The sequence below is a fragment of the Coregonus clupeaformis genome, unplaced genomic scaffold (assembly GCF_020615455.1).
Source record: "Coregonus clupeaformis isolate EN_2021a unplaced genomic scaffold, ASM2061545v1 scaf1290, whole genome shotgun sequence".
Classification (NCBI taxonomy): domain Eukaryota; kingdom Metazoa; phylum Chordata; class Actinopteri; order Salmoniformes; family Salmonidae; genus Coregonus; species Coregonus clupeaformis.
The window spans coordinates 105,133-119,693 of record NW_025534744.1 but is presented as its reverse complement, the minus strand read 5'-3'; the positions used below and the strand labels follow the sequence as shown (position 1 = coordinate 119,693).

Below are 14,561 nucleotides of genomic sequence, written 5' to 3'. Positions count from 1 at the left end.
TTTAATACACCTCTCCCCTTCAGTCCTATATAATACACTACAGACACCTCTCCCCTTCAGTCCTATATAATACACCTCTCCCCTTCAGTCCTATATAATACACCTCTCCCCTTCAGTCCTATATAATACACCTCTCCCCTTCAGTCCTATATAATACACTACAGACACCTCTCCCCTTCAGTCCTATATAATACACCTCTCCCCTTCAGTCCTATATAATACACCTCTCCCCTTCAGTCCTATATAATACACCTCTCCCCTTCAGTCCTATATAATACACCTCTCCCCTTCAGTCCTATTTAATACACATCTCCCCTTCAGTCCTATATAATACACCTCTCCCCTTCAGTCCTATATAATACACCTCTCCCCTTCAGTCCTATATAATACACCTCTCCCCTTCAGTCCTATATAATACACCTCTCCCCTTCAGTCCTATATAATACACCTCTCCCCCTTCAGTCCTATAGAATACACCTCTCCCCTTCAGTCCTATATAATACACCTCTCCCCCTTCAGTCCTATTTAATACACCTCTCCCCTTCAGTCCTATAGAATACACCTCTCCCCTTCAGTCCTATATAATACACCTCTCCCCTTCAGTCCTATATAATACACCTCTCCCCTTCAGTCCTATATAATACACCTCTCCCCTTCAGTCCTATTTAATACACCTCTCCCCTTCAGTCCTATATAATACACTACAGATACCTCTCCCCTTCAGTCCTATATAATACACCTCTCCCCTTCAGTCCTATTTAATACACCTCTCCCCTTCAGTCCTATATAATACACCTCTCCCTTCAGTCCTATATAATACACCTCTCCCCTTCAGTCCTATATAATACACCTCTCCCCTTCAGTCCTATAGAATACACTACAGACACCTCTCCCCTTCAGTCCTATATAATACACCTCTCCCCTTCAGTCCTATATAATACACCTCTCCCCTTCAGTCCTATATAATACACCTCTCCCCTTCAGTCCTATATAATACACCTCTCCCCTTCAGTCCTATATAATACACCTCTCCCCTTCAGTCCTATATAATACACCTCTCCCCTTCAGTCCTATATAATACACCTCTCCCCTTCAGTCCTATATAATACACCTCTCCCCTTCAGTCCTATATAATACACTACAGACACCTCTCCCCTTCAGTCCTATAGAATACACCTCTCCCCTTCAGTCCTATATAATACACCTCTCCCCTTCAGTCCTATAAAATTTTTAAAAAATATATAATACACCTCTCCCCTTCAGTCCTATATAATACACCTCTCCCCTTCAGTCCTATTTAATACACCTCTCCCCTTCAGTCCTATATAATACACCTCTCCCCCTTCAGTCCTATATAATACACTACAGACACCTCTCCCCTTCAGTCCTATATAATACACCTCTCCCCTTCAGTCCTATATAATACACCTCTCCCCTTCAGTCCTATATAATACACCTCTCCCCTTCAGTCCTATAGAATACACCTCTCCCCTTCAGTCCTATTTAATACACCTCTCCCCTTCAGTCCTATATAATACACCTCTCCCCTTCAGTCCTATAGAATACACCTCTCCCCTTCAGTCCTATTTAATACACCTCTCCCCTTCAGTCCTATATAATACACCTCTCCCCTTCAGTCCTATATAATACACCTCTCCCCTTCAGTCCTATATAATACACCTCTCCCCTTCAGTCCTATATAATACACTACAGACACCTCTCCCCTTCAGTCCTATATAATACACCTCTCCCCTTCAGTCCTATAGAATACACCTCTCCCCTTCAGTCCTATTTAATACACCTCTCCCCTTCAGTCCTATATAATACACCTCTCCCCTTCAGTCCTATAGAATACACCTCTCCCCTTCAGTCCTATTTAATACACCTCTCCCCTTCAGTCCTATATAATACACCTCTCCCCTTCAGTCCTATATAATACACCTCTCCCCTTCAGTCCTATAGAATACACCTCTCTCCTTCAGTCCTATAGAATACACCTCTCCCCTTCAGTCCTATATAATACACTGCCTATACGCACACTCTCTCCACATGTGTAAACACTTCATCCAGTCTTTACAGACTGTGGACACGTGTAGAGAATTCTTTATGACACTTTAACATCTTTTAGGAATCCTCTTTAGGACCATTCACAGGTTTACAAGTTTCCATCAGAATACCTGACAATACTGTAGAAAAGGAGTATCCATGCAAACAAAACCTTTCTGGTGTAAAAATAACAAAATCATATGTATCTTATTTGATCATAATGATGCCTGTTTTAGCCTCAGAACACTCTGTTTGTGTTTTTCTCTCATCACGAACGAATGAACGAGAGAGAGAGAGCGAGATAGAGAGCGAGAGAGCGAGAGAGAGAGAGAGAGAGAGAGAGAGAGAGAGAGAGAGAGGCTCATAGACGATCCATTGAAACAGCCTGAAAACTGTCAAGCTCTGAAGTTGGGACCATTTTAGCGTTTTTCACAGACGTGGCCTCGCGCCCCTAAACACACACATTCCCCCCAAAGGTAAAATGACTGTTTCAGAGTCACACATCTGATTGATTTCCACATAAAGAGAGAGAGAGAGAGAGAGAGAGAGAGAGAGAGAGAGAGAGAGAGAGAGAGAGAGAGAGAGAGAGAGAGAGAGAGCGAAAGAGAGAGAGAGACAGAGAGAGAGAAGAGAGAGAGAGAGATGGAGAAGAAAGAGCGAAAGAGAGAGAGAGAGAGAACCCCTTCCGTAACAAAATAATCAAGCTTACATTTTTCCAAACAGAATGACAGCTACACACACTAACTTTGGGGAGAATTGAATTTCACAGCCTTGTGTTAAAAACTAACAAAAGAGCAGCAACAACTTCTACTGTTAGAAGATGGATTGTAAGCATTGCTATCTGTCGTGTGTGAATGTAGCTGTTTAAAACTGTATCTTTATCTTATATGAGTCATTCTAATCTATTCTGTTATTTTCCTGTCTAGTTTCTTTTCAGTGTGGTTTTCAGACTTTCTCTCTGGGGTGCGTCCCAACGATCTCTCCTTCCTCCTGAAGTGTACACTCGTTCACTACTTTCCCACAAATCTAAAATGATTGGATTGGTGGAGGCAGGGGCTAGTGGGAGTCTCCACCATATTTCTGATACCAGTAATTTCCTTTCAAATGAGTGAAGGATAGTGATATAGAAATGAAATATATACATGTTAAAAGTAATGAGTAAATGTTCCACCCTTAAATAGAATTGTGAAATGTTCTTATTTTAATTATGATGTACTAATTAACCAATATTGCATAATGTGATAAAGCAAAATGTTCTTCATTATAGGCTTAGACTGTTGTCTCCAGATAGTGGGTAAACAGGTTAGGTACCATTGCTAAAGAGTAGCGGTTGCGGTTTCAATCATGGGGTTAGAACATAACTGTTGTGGGGAATGAGGAAGTCTAGTCTGAGAAATCAGAAAAGCTTATGAAAGAGGATGAAGAGCAAAATTGTTGTTGTTATGTTGTGATATTGTGAAACTAAGTCAGGGAGTGTCTCTCGGGACAAAGAATGTGTGTGTGTATATAATGGTGTTCGTCATTGTGAGGGGCAGAATTCTCAATGTATAAAGACCTGACTATGCAGACTGGGACTCTGTCCTTTTCTTGATCCAAAAGACTTACAACCTTTTGGGAAACGTACAGAGACACTGAAATAGTTGAGTATAACCATTGAGAGTAAATCATTCTCATAACAGGTAGTGAACAAGTGCACACTTTGGAAGGAACGAGAGATCATTTGGACAGAGCCTATTTGTTTGGTAGGCTACACCCTCTGACACTAATTTAGTCCTTCATTGCAGAAGAGCCAGGGGCTGCTTTTGAAGGGTAGATGGACACACACCTTAATTAACTCAGAACACCACCTTTTCTGTAACTGCCATTCATAGTGTTTGTGAGTGACAATATGAGACTAGCTACGTACCAATTATCGCTCTTTACTTCCAAAGTGTGCACTTGTTAACTTCCCTTCACTGATTTGAAAGAAAATGACAGTTAGAAATGACAGTTAGAAATGACTGGTAGAAGACACACGCCTCCATCAAATTAATGCGTTAGAATTTGGGGGAAGTTGTGAACACTTGAGGAAAAATGAGATATTATTGGGATGCAGCGTATCCCTCTCCTAGTGTCAGAGTATCAGGCCTCTACCTAGATGCCAACAGATAAATCCGGATGAGATGAGGGAAGAGACAGAGCTGGTGAGTGCTACCATCTGGTGGCCAGAGCTGGTACTGCAGTCTCTTTTACGCAAACACTCAAACATCACAACTCATTGTTACTCTGTCACCAAGTGATTTACAGTAGCTAATCATCTTCAACAAACACTTCCGACAAAACATTTGTCACCAAGTGCTTCACGGTTACCATATTAATATATAGTACCAGTCAAAAGTTTGGACACACCTACTCATTCAAGGGTTTTTCTTTATTTTGACTATTTTTTACATTGTAGAATAATAGTGAAGACATCAAAACTATGAAATAACACATATGGAATCATGTAGTAACCAAAAAAAGTGTTAAATAAAAATATATTTTATATTTGAGATTCTTCAAAGTAGCCACCCTCTGCCTTGATGACAGCTTTGCACACGCTTGGCATTCTCTCAACCAGCTTCATGAGGTAGTCACCTGGAATGTATTTCAATTAACAGGTGTGCCTTCTTAAAAGTTAATTTGTGGAATTTATTTCCTTCTAAATGGTTTGAGCCAATCAGTTGTGTTGTGACAAGGTAGGGTTGGTATACAGAAGATAGCCCTATTTGGTAAAAGACCAAGTCCATATTATGGCAAGAACAGCTCAAATAAGCAAAGAGAAACGACAGTCCATCATTACTTTAAGACATGGTGAGTCAAACCGGAAAGTGTAGTCGCAAAAACCATCAAGCGCTCTCATGAGGACTGCCACGGGAAAGGAAGACCCAGAGTTACGTTGAAGTCGGAAGTTTACATATACTTAGGTTGGAGTCATTAAAACTATTTTTTCAACCACTCCACAAGTTCCTTGTTAGCAAACTATAGTTTTGGCAAGTCGGTTAGGACATCTACTTTGTGCATGACACAAGTCATCTTTCCAACAATTGTTTACAGACAGATAATTTCACTTATAATTCACTGTATCATTTACATTTAAGTCATTTAGCAGAGCGACTTACAAATTGGTGCATTCACCCTATAGCCAGTGGGTTAACCACTTTACAATTTTTTTTTTTTTTTTGGGGGGGGGGGGTAGAAGGATTACTTTATCCTATCCCAGGTATTCCTTAAAGAGGTGGGGTTTCAAATGTCTCCGGAAGGTGGTGAGTGACTCCGCTGTCCTGGCGTCGTGAGGGAGCTTGTTCCACCATTGGGGTGCCAGAGCAGCGAACAGTTTTGACTGGGCTGAGCGGGAACTATGCTTCCGCAGAGGAAGGGGAGCCAGCAGGCCAGAGGTGGATGAACGCAATGCCCTCGTTTGGGTGTAGGGACTGATCAGAAGTTTACATACACTAAGTTGACTGTGGCTTTAAACAGCTTGGAAAATTCCAGAAAATGATGTCATGGCTTTAGAAGCTTCTGATAGGCTAATTGACATTATTTGAGTCAATTGGAGGTGTACCTGTGGATGTATTTCAAGGCCTACCTTCGAACTCAGTGCCTCTTTGCTTGACATCATGGGAAAATCAAATGAAATCAGCCAAGACCTCAGAAAAAAAATTATAGACCTGCACAAGTCTGGTTCATCCTTGGGAGCAATTTCCAAATGCCTGAAGGTACCACATTCATCTGTACAAACAATAATACGCAAGTATAAACACCATGGGACCACGCAGCCGTCATACCGCTCAGGAAGGAGACACGTTCTGTCTCCTAGAGATGAACGTACTTTGGTGCGAAAAGTGCAAATCAATCCCAGAACAACAGCAAAGGACCTTGTGAAGATGCTGGAGGAAACAGGTACAAAAGTATCTATATCCACAGTAAAACAAGTCCTATATCAACATAACCTGAAAGGCCGCTCAGCAAGGAAGAAGCCACTACTCCAAAACCGCCATAAAAAAGCCAGACTATGGTTTGCAACTGCACATGGGGACAAATATTGTACTTTTTGGAGAAATTTTCTCTGGTCTGATGAAACAAAAATAGAACTGTTTGGCCATATTGACCATCGTTATGTTTTGGAGGAAAAAGGGGGTTGCTTGCAAGCCGAAGAACACCATCCCAACCGTGAAGCACGGGGGTGGCAGCATCATGCTGTGGGGGTGCTTTGCTGCAGGAGGGACTGGTGCACTTCACAAAATAGATGGCATCATGAGGAAGGAAAATTATGTGGATATATTGAAGCAACATCTCAAGACATCAGTCAGGAAGTTAAAGCTTGGTCGCAAATGGGTCTTCCAAATGGACAATGACCCCAAGCATACTTCCAAAGTTGCGGCAAAATGGCTTAAGGACAACAAAGTCAAGGTATTGGAGTGGCCATCACAAAGCCCTGACCTCAATCCTATAGAAAATGTGTAGGCAGAACTGAAAAAGCGTGTGCGAGCAAGGAGGCCTACAAACCTGATTCAGTTACACCAGCTCTGTCAGGAGGAATGGGACAAAATTCACCCAACTTATTGTGGGAAGCTTGTGGAAGGTTACCCGAAAAATTTGACCCAAGTTGAACAATTTAAAGGCAATGCTACCAAATACTAATTGAGTGTATATAAACTTCTGACCCACTGGGAATGTGATGAAAGAAAGAAATAATACATTCTGACATTTCACATTCTTAAAATAAAGTGGTGATCCTAACTGACCTAAGACAGGGAATTTTTACTAGGATTAAATGTCAGGAATTGTGAAAAACTGAGTTTAAATGTATTTGGCTAAGGTGTATGTAAACTTCTGACTTCAACTGTACCTCTGCTGCAGAGGATAAGTTCGTTAAGAGTTACCAGCCTCAGAAATCGACAATTAACTGCACCTCATATTGCAGCCCAAATAAATGCTTCACAGAGTTCAAATAGACACATCTCAACAGCAACTGTTCAGAGAAGACTGCGTGAATCAGGCCTTCATTGTCGAATTGCTGCCAAGAAACCACTACTAAAGGACACCAATAAGAAGAATTGACTTGCTTGGGCCAAGAAACACGAGCAATGGACATTAGACCGGTGGAAATGTGTCCTTGTCTGATGAGTCCAAATTTGAAGTTTTTGGTTCCAACCGCCATGTCTTTGTGAGACGCAGAGTAGGTGAATGGATGATCTCCGCATGAGTGGCTCCCACCGTGAAGCGTGGAGGAGGTGGTGTGATGGTGCTTTTCTGGTGACACGGTTGGTCATTTACTTAGAATTCAAGGCACACTTAACCAGCATGGCTACCACAGCATTCTGCAGCGATACGCCATCCCATCTGGTTTGCGCTTAGTGGGACTATCATTTGTTTTTCAACAGGACAATGACCCAACACACCTCCAGGCTGTGTAAGGGCTATTTGACCAAGAAGGAGTGATGGAGTGCTGCATCAGATGACCTGGCCTCCACAATCAGCAGACCTCAACCCAATTGAGATGGTTTGGGATGAGTTGGACCACAGAGTGAAGGAAAAGCAGCCAACAAGTGCTCAGCATATGTGGGAACTCCTTCAAGACTGTTGGAATAACATTCCAGGTGACTACCTCATGAAGCTGGTTGAGAGAACGCCAAGAGTGTGCAAAGCTGTCATCAAGGCTACTTTGAAGAATCTCAAATATATTTCGATTTGTGTAACACTTTTTGGGTTACTACATGATTCCATGTGTTATTTCATAGTTGGTCTTCACTATTATTCTACAATGTAGAAAATAGTAAAAAAGAAAAGAAAAACCCTTGAATGAGTAGGTGTCCAAACTTTTGACTGGTACTGTGTATATATAACGTGAGGAATTCGAAATATTGAACACCAGGGCAAAATTTACATTTTCCATCATTATTGAATTTATTGAAAGAAAAAAAATGGCGATATCAGAAATAAACAGTGCATAGATACAGGACAGTACATGCAGGGAGACACATGGGAACATAGAGGGAACACAGGATCAGTTATAAGCTTTTAGTGGTTTTGGTCCAACGGTCGTCCAACTGTAGTCTGCATTCCACAGTTTATTACAGCTCATTTAATATCAGTGTGTTGAATTAGAAAGACAATCCTCCATTCTCATAAACCACAAATCAGCTCACAAATTATACCCCCCAAAAAATGACATTTAACAATTGTCTCGAATCATAAAAGCGCATAAGAATTGATCTAAATTCTCCCACAACCATCTAAAAAGAAAACAGTCACTCTTGCCATTTATTAAAAGTGCCGTTATCTTAGAAATTCTCCCCTCAATGACGACTCAGGTATCAGCCATTTTGAACAGCACATTCATTCTCAAATCCAATATGGATCGAATCATTCACTCATTCATTTCCTGGTCAAATAATTCACGCATCCATTTCCTGGTCAAATCATTCACTTCATAGTTTCTCCACAAGACTAAAACTGGGCACATTTCTGTCTCAACTATTGATCATTAACAGAATAGGAATGTGACGTCACTAAGGCACCATGCTGATCATTAGAACAGAATAGGAATGTGAAGTCACTAAGGCACCATGCTGATCATTAGAACAGAATAGGAATGTGAAGTCACTAAGGCACCATGCTGATCATTAACAGAATAGGAATGTGAAGTCACTAAGGCACCATGCTGATCATTAGAACAGAATAGGAATGTGAAGTCACTAACGCACCATGCTGATCATTAGAACAGAATAGGAATGTGACGTCACTAAGGCACCATGCTGATCATTAGAACAGAATAGGAATGTGAAGTCACTAAGGCACCATGCTGATCATTAGAACAGAATAGGAATGTGACGTCACTAAGGCACCATGCTGATCATTAGAACAGAATAGGAATGTGAAGTCACTAAGGCACCATGCTGATCATTAGAACAGAATAGGAATGTGAAGTCACTAAGGCATCATGCTGATCATTAGAACAGAATAGGAATGTGAAGTCACTAAGGCACCATGCTGATCATTAGAACAGAATAGGAATGTGAAGTCACTAAGGCACCATGCTGATCATTAGAACAGAATAGGAATGTGAAGTCACTAAGGCACCATGCTGATCATTAGAACAGAATAGGAATGTGAAGTCACTAAGGCACCATGCTGATCATTAGAACAGAATAGGAATGTGAAGTCACTAAGGCACCATGCTGATCATTAGAACAGAATAGGAATGTGAAGTCACTAAGGCACCATGCTGATCATTAGAACAGAATAGGAATGTGAAGTCACTAAGGCACCATACTGATCATTAGAACAGAATAGGAATGTGAAGTCACTAAGGCATCATGCTGATCATTAGAACAGAATAGGAATGTGACGTCACTAAGGCACCATGCTGATCATTAGAACAGAATAGGAATGTGAAGTCACTAAGGCACCATGCTGATCATTAGAACAGAATAGGAATGTGAAGTCACTAAGGCACCATGCTGATCATTAGAACAGAATAGGAATGTGAAGTCACTAAGGCACCATGCTGATCATTAACAGAATAGGAATGTGAAGTCACTGGCACCATGCTGATCATTATAACAGAATAGGAATGTGAAGTCACTAAGGCACCATGCTGATCATTAGAACAGAATAGGAATGTGAAGTCACTAAGGCACCATGCTGATCATTAACAGAATAGTAATGTGATCATTAACAGAATAGTAATGTGACGTGGTAAAAGCAAGTCTCTTATACTGAATAAAAACCCTTCGGCTGAAGGGTCAGCATTTATACACATTAACTTTGATCAATGCAAAACGCTGCTTAATAAAAGCTCATAAGACACTCATCACTGATCTGGAGTCAAGACATAACATTATAAAACATGAACTAGGGGGCGCTTACAGAGCTAACATCTGATCTGGAGTCAGAAGATAACATAAACCATCACATGGATAGATGAAGCTATAGAGAAACATGATGATTACTATGTCATAAGAAGAGAGTTGGCCGACCCCTCTTCAACAAAACACTGTTTCTCTCTGTAGCTTGTAAACATGGGCGAGGGCGCACACACACACGGTTGAGTGAGTGATGTAAGCCATTAGCAGTGAGTCATTATTAGACAGCGAGGCCATAGTTCCTTTGATATCTTCTAAACCCTACATAATCCCCATCCTACAGATTAACTAACCACAAGCGCACACACACATACACGAGCACACATACACACACACACACACATTAGACAGACAGACACAGTGTGGATGTGCTGTGTGTAGTGTTGTAATGCGTGTCAGCTTGACACAGGGAGGACAGTGTGGGTACATGGATGAGAATGACGGGTCACAAGTCAGGAGTGTATTATAGACACATGAATCAGAGAGTTAACAGACTTCAATACATCAACTATCACCAACAGTAATAATGAATCAGAGAGTTAACAGACTTCAATACATCAACTGTAACCAACAGTAATAATGAATCAGAGAGTTAAGACTTCAATACATCAACTATCAAACCGTAATAACCACATCTAAAGCAGTGTAACAGTGTGTCCCAGAGTCCGTCCCCATGGAATCATCCCTCCTTCTTGTTCCAACCAAACAACTTGAAGCCAGACTTCTTCTTCTTCTCTTTCTTTGTGTCTGAGAGAGAGATACAGAGAGAGAGAGAGAGAGAGAGAGAGACAGAGAGAGAGAGAGAATAAAATGGGAAGATGGACAGAGGGCAGAAAAATTGGTAGAGGGAAAAGAGAGGTTACAATAAGACCAGTGACAAACAAAAGAAGAGAGACAGGGTTAGACAGTATCTCCCATAGGCTACATGTTACAGAGGGTTAGAGAGTAAGGACATTATTAGAGGGATCATTCACACAGTTAAAGAGAGAGAGTGCTTCCTGATTCGGCCTCCTTTTAGATTTGGTTCATTAAGAAATGACTCAATTCAAAACGCCAGTTGGTTTCTGGGTGAGGTTTGAGTGTCTTGTGTGTGTGTGTGTGTGTGTGTTCGCCAAATTATTTCGCCAATTAGCTTCAGCTGGCTGGTGTGCAACCGTGGCAAAGTTGGTTTGACTTTGGATAGCCTATCTCCGGGGCTAGTTAGGGACCGTCAATAAATTACACACTGTAAATGAGACAATATTTACACGTTGCACACCTTTTAGTTCTCATTAAATGTTTTCAATATTTGTATATGAATTTCTACAATTGATAGTTGGTTTGAGGTTTAAGTCATTGAAATGTGGAGCTATTGGAATGTTCTGTGTTGTCCCATGTGCATTCTGCAATTTACTGAAGATTCCATAGGGATATTCAAAGTCAACATACATTTACCACAGGCATCACAATCGGGTTGCGAACAGCTGCACTCCGAATTGATGATTACTTGTGTGCTGCCAGCTGTGTGCAGGATTGAAACACACCCAACCTTCATTTATGCTGTGACGCAGTCACGACCTCAAGTCTCACAAAACTCAGTTTCGGACGAGACTGACGTTATCACCAAAAGTATCCCATTTACACTTTGTAGTCGGTTTTGACAGCAGAATAAATGCTCGACTCATATCGACGCCACATAGGGCTGCTTTCTAAATGAGAAGTTGGTTTCCGGGGGCAGATGCTCTTTAAAAGAAAAGATTGTCTGACAACGAGACCAGTTAAACGCTACAACAGAGCGCAAGCCAAGGTGAGAAAGCATTGGGTTTGATCATGCAGAATGATTTGCATTCAATTAGAAGAGGACTCATTATTTCTCAACTAAGGCACAGATACTGTTTCTACAGAACCCACCACACCCCCCCACACATTAGAATAATAATGCAGCATTAACATGATGAATACATTAAGTCTAAATAGGCAGCCTCTGGCCTCTGGTCGATTTAGAAAAGCTCTCCAAGCTGACCAGACCTGATTACAACATTACCAAGGCCGCGTTCCAAACGGCACCCTATTCCCTATATAGAGCCCTATGAGCCCTGGTCAAAAGTAGTGCACTACATAGGTAATGGGGTGCCATTTGGGACACTGCCCAACATCAGGCGACCATCCGAAAGTTCAACAAACTTTATTTTCTCAATTTCTAGCTCAACACTCAGCATCATATGAATTACAGATGAGACTGACTTCTGACTGACTCTCAGTTTAGGGTCAATTGAACCTGCTACATTAACCAGATACATTACTACACATTAGGCATTTCAGTTTCAGTTAGAGAAAAGGACTAATATGTTGGGGTTTTTCTAATTGAAAGGGGGTGTTAATTGTTAGATGCTTTTCCATTAGTAGCTATTAGATTAAATGAGATGCATATTTTCCCCATGAAAACACACATTTGGACTATTTAAATAAATACAAACTGAAAAACAGTGGTAGCCTCTTCAATTAGACGAACGTTTGAAAGCGAAAGGACTTAAATGAATAAGTTGTGTCAGAGGCAGCTGAAGGGTGACACCTCATGTACTGTAGAATCTCTGGGAAATGTCAAGCTGTGTGTCACCCTTCAGCTGCCTCTGACCTAGGGTTATAGAAGGGAAACTGATCCTAGATCTGTCGTGTAGGAACTGACCTAGGGTCTGATAAGGGTTATAGAAGGGAAACTGATCCTAGATCTGTCGTGTAGGAACTGACCTAGGGTCTGATAAGGGTTATAGAAGGGAAACTGATCCTAGATCTGTCGTGTAGGAACTGACCTAGGGTCTGATAAGGGTTATAGAAGGGAAACTGATCCTAGATCTGTCGTGTAGGAACTGACCTAGGGTCTGATAAGGGTTATAGAAGGGAAACTGATCCTAGATCTGTCGTGTAGGAACTGACCTAGGGGTCTGATAAGGGTTATAGAAGGGAAACTGATCCTAGATCTGTCGTGTGGAACTGACCTAGGGTCTGATAAGGGTTATAGAAGGGAAACTGATCCTAGATCTGTCGTGTAGGAACTGACCTAGGGTCTGATAAGGGTTATAGAAGGGAAACTGATCCTAGATCTGTCGTGTAGGAACTGACCTAGGGTCTGATAAGGGTTATAGAAGGAAACTGATCCTAGATCTGTCGTGTAGGAACTGACCTAGGGGTCTGATAAGGGTTATAGAAGGGAAACTGATCCTAGATCTGTCGTGTAGGAACTGACCTAGGGTCTGATAAGGGTTATAGAAGGGAAACTGATCCTAGATCTGTCGTGTAGGAACTGACCTAGGGTCTGATAAGGGTTATAGAAGGGAAACTGATCCTAGATCTGTCGTGTAGGAACTGACCTAGGGTCTGATAAGGGTTATAGAAGGGAAACTGATCCTAGATCTGTCGTGTAGGAACTGACCTAGGGTCTGATAAGGGTTATAGAAGGGAAACTGATCCTAGATCTGTCGTGTAGGAACTGACCTAGGGTCTGATAAGGGTTATAGAAGGAAACTGATCCTAGATCTGTCGTGTAGGAACTGACCTAGGGGTCTGATAAGGGTTATAGAAGGGAAACTGATCCTATATCTGTCGTGTAGGAACTGACCTAGGGTCTGATAAGGGTTATAGAAGGAAACTGATCCTAGATCTGTCGTGGTAGGAACTGACCTAGGGGTCTGATAAGGGTTATAGAAGGGGAAACTGATCCTAGATCTGTCGTGTAGGGACTGACCTAGGGTCTGATAAGGGTTATAGAAGGGGAAACTGATCCTAGATCTGTCGTGTGGGGACTGACCTAGGGTCTGATAAGGGTTATAGAGGGGAAACTGATCCTAGATCTGTCGTGTAGGAACTGACCTAGGGTCTGATAAGGGTTATAGAAGGGGAAACCGATCCTAGATCTGTCGTGTGGGGACTGACCTAGGGTCTGATAAGGGGTTATAGAAGGGAAACTGATCCTAGATCTGTCGTGTAGGAACTGACCTAGGGTCTGATAAGGGTTATAGAAGGGAAACTGATCCTAGATCTGTCGTGTAGGAACTGACCTAGGGTCTGATAAGGGTTATAGAAGGGAAACTGATCCTAGATCTGTCGTGTAGGAACTGACCTAGGGTCTGATAAGGGTTATAGAAGGGAAACTGATCCTAGATCTGTCGTGTAGGAACTGACCTAGGGTCTGATAAGGGATTATAGAAGGGAAACTGATCCCTAGATCTGTCGTGTAGGAACTGACCTAGGGTCTGATAAGGGTTATAGAAGGGAAACTGATCCTAGATCTGTCGTGGTAGGAACTGACCTAGGGTCTGATAAGGGTTATAGAAGGAAACTGATCCTAGATCTGTCGTGTAGGAACTGACCTAGGGTCTGATAAGGGGTTATAGAAGGGAAACTGATCCTAGATCTGTCGTGTCAGGAACTGACCTAGGGTCTGATAAGGGTTATAGAAGGGAAACTGATCCTAGATCTGTCGTGTAGGAACTGACCTAGGGTCTGATAAGGGTTATAGAGGGAAACTGATCCTAGATCTGTCGTGTAGGGACTGACCTAGGGTCTGATAAGGGTTATAGAAGGGGAAACTGATCCTAGATCTGTCGTGTAGGGACTGACCTAGGGTCTGATAAGGGGTTATAGAAGGAA

General features: G+C 41.8%; 1 pseudogene; it reads right to left on the bottom strand.

Annotated features, from left to right (window-relative positions):
* Nucleotides 1-10,380: 10,380 nt before the first annotated feature.
* Nucleotides 10,381-14,561, bottom strand: part of LOC121563073 — a 44,955-nt pseudogene continuing 40,774 nt past the window's right edge.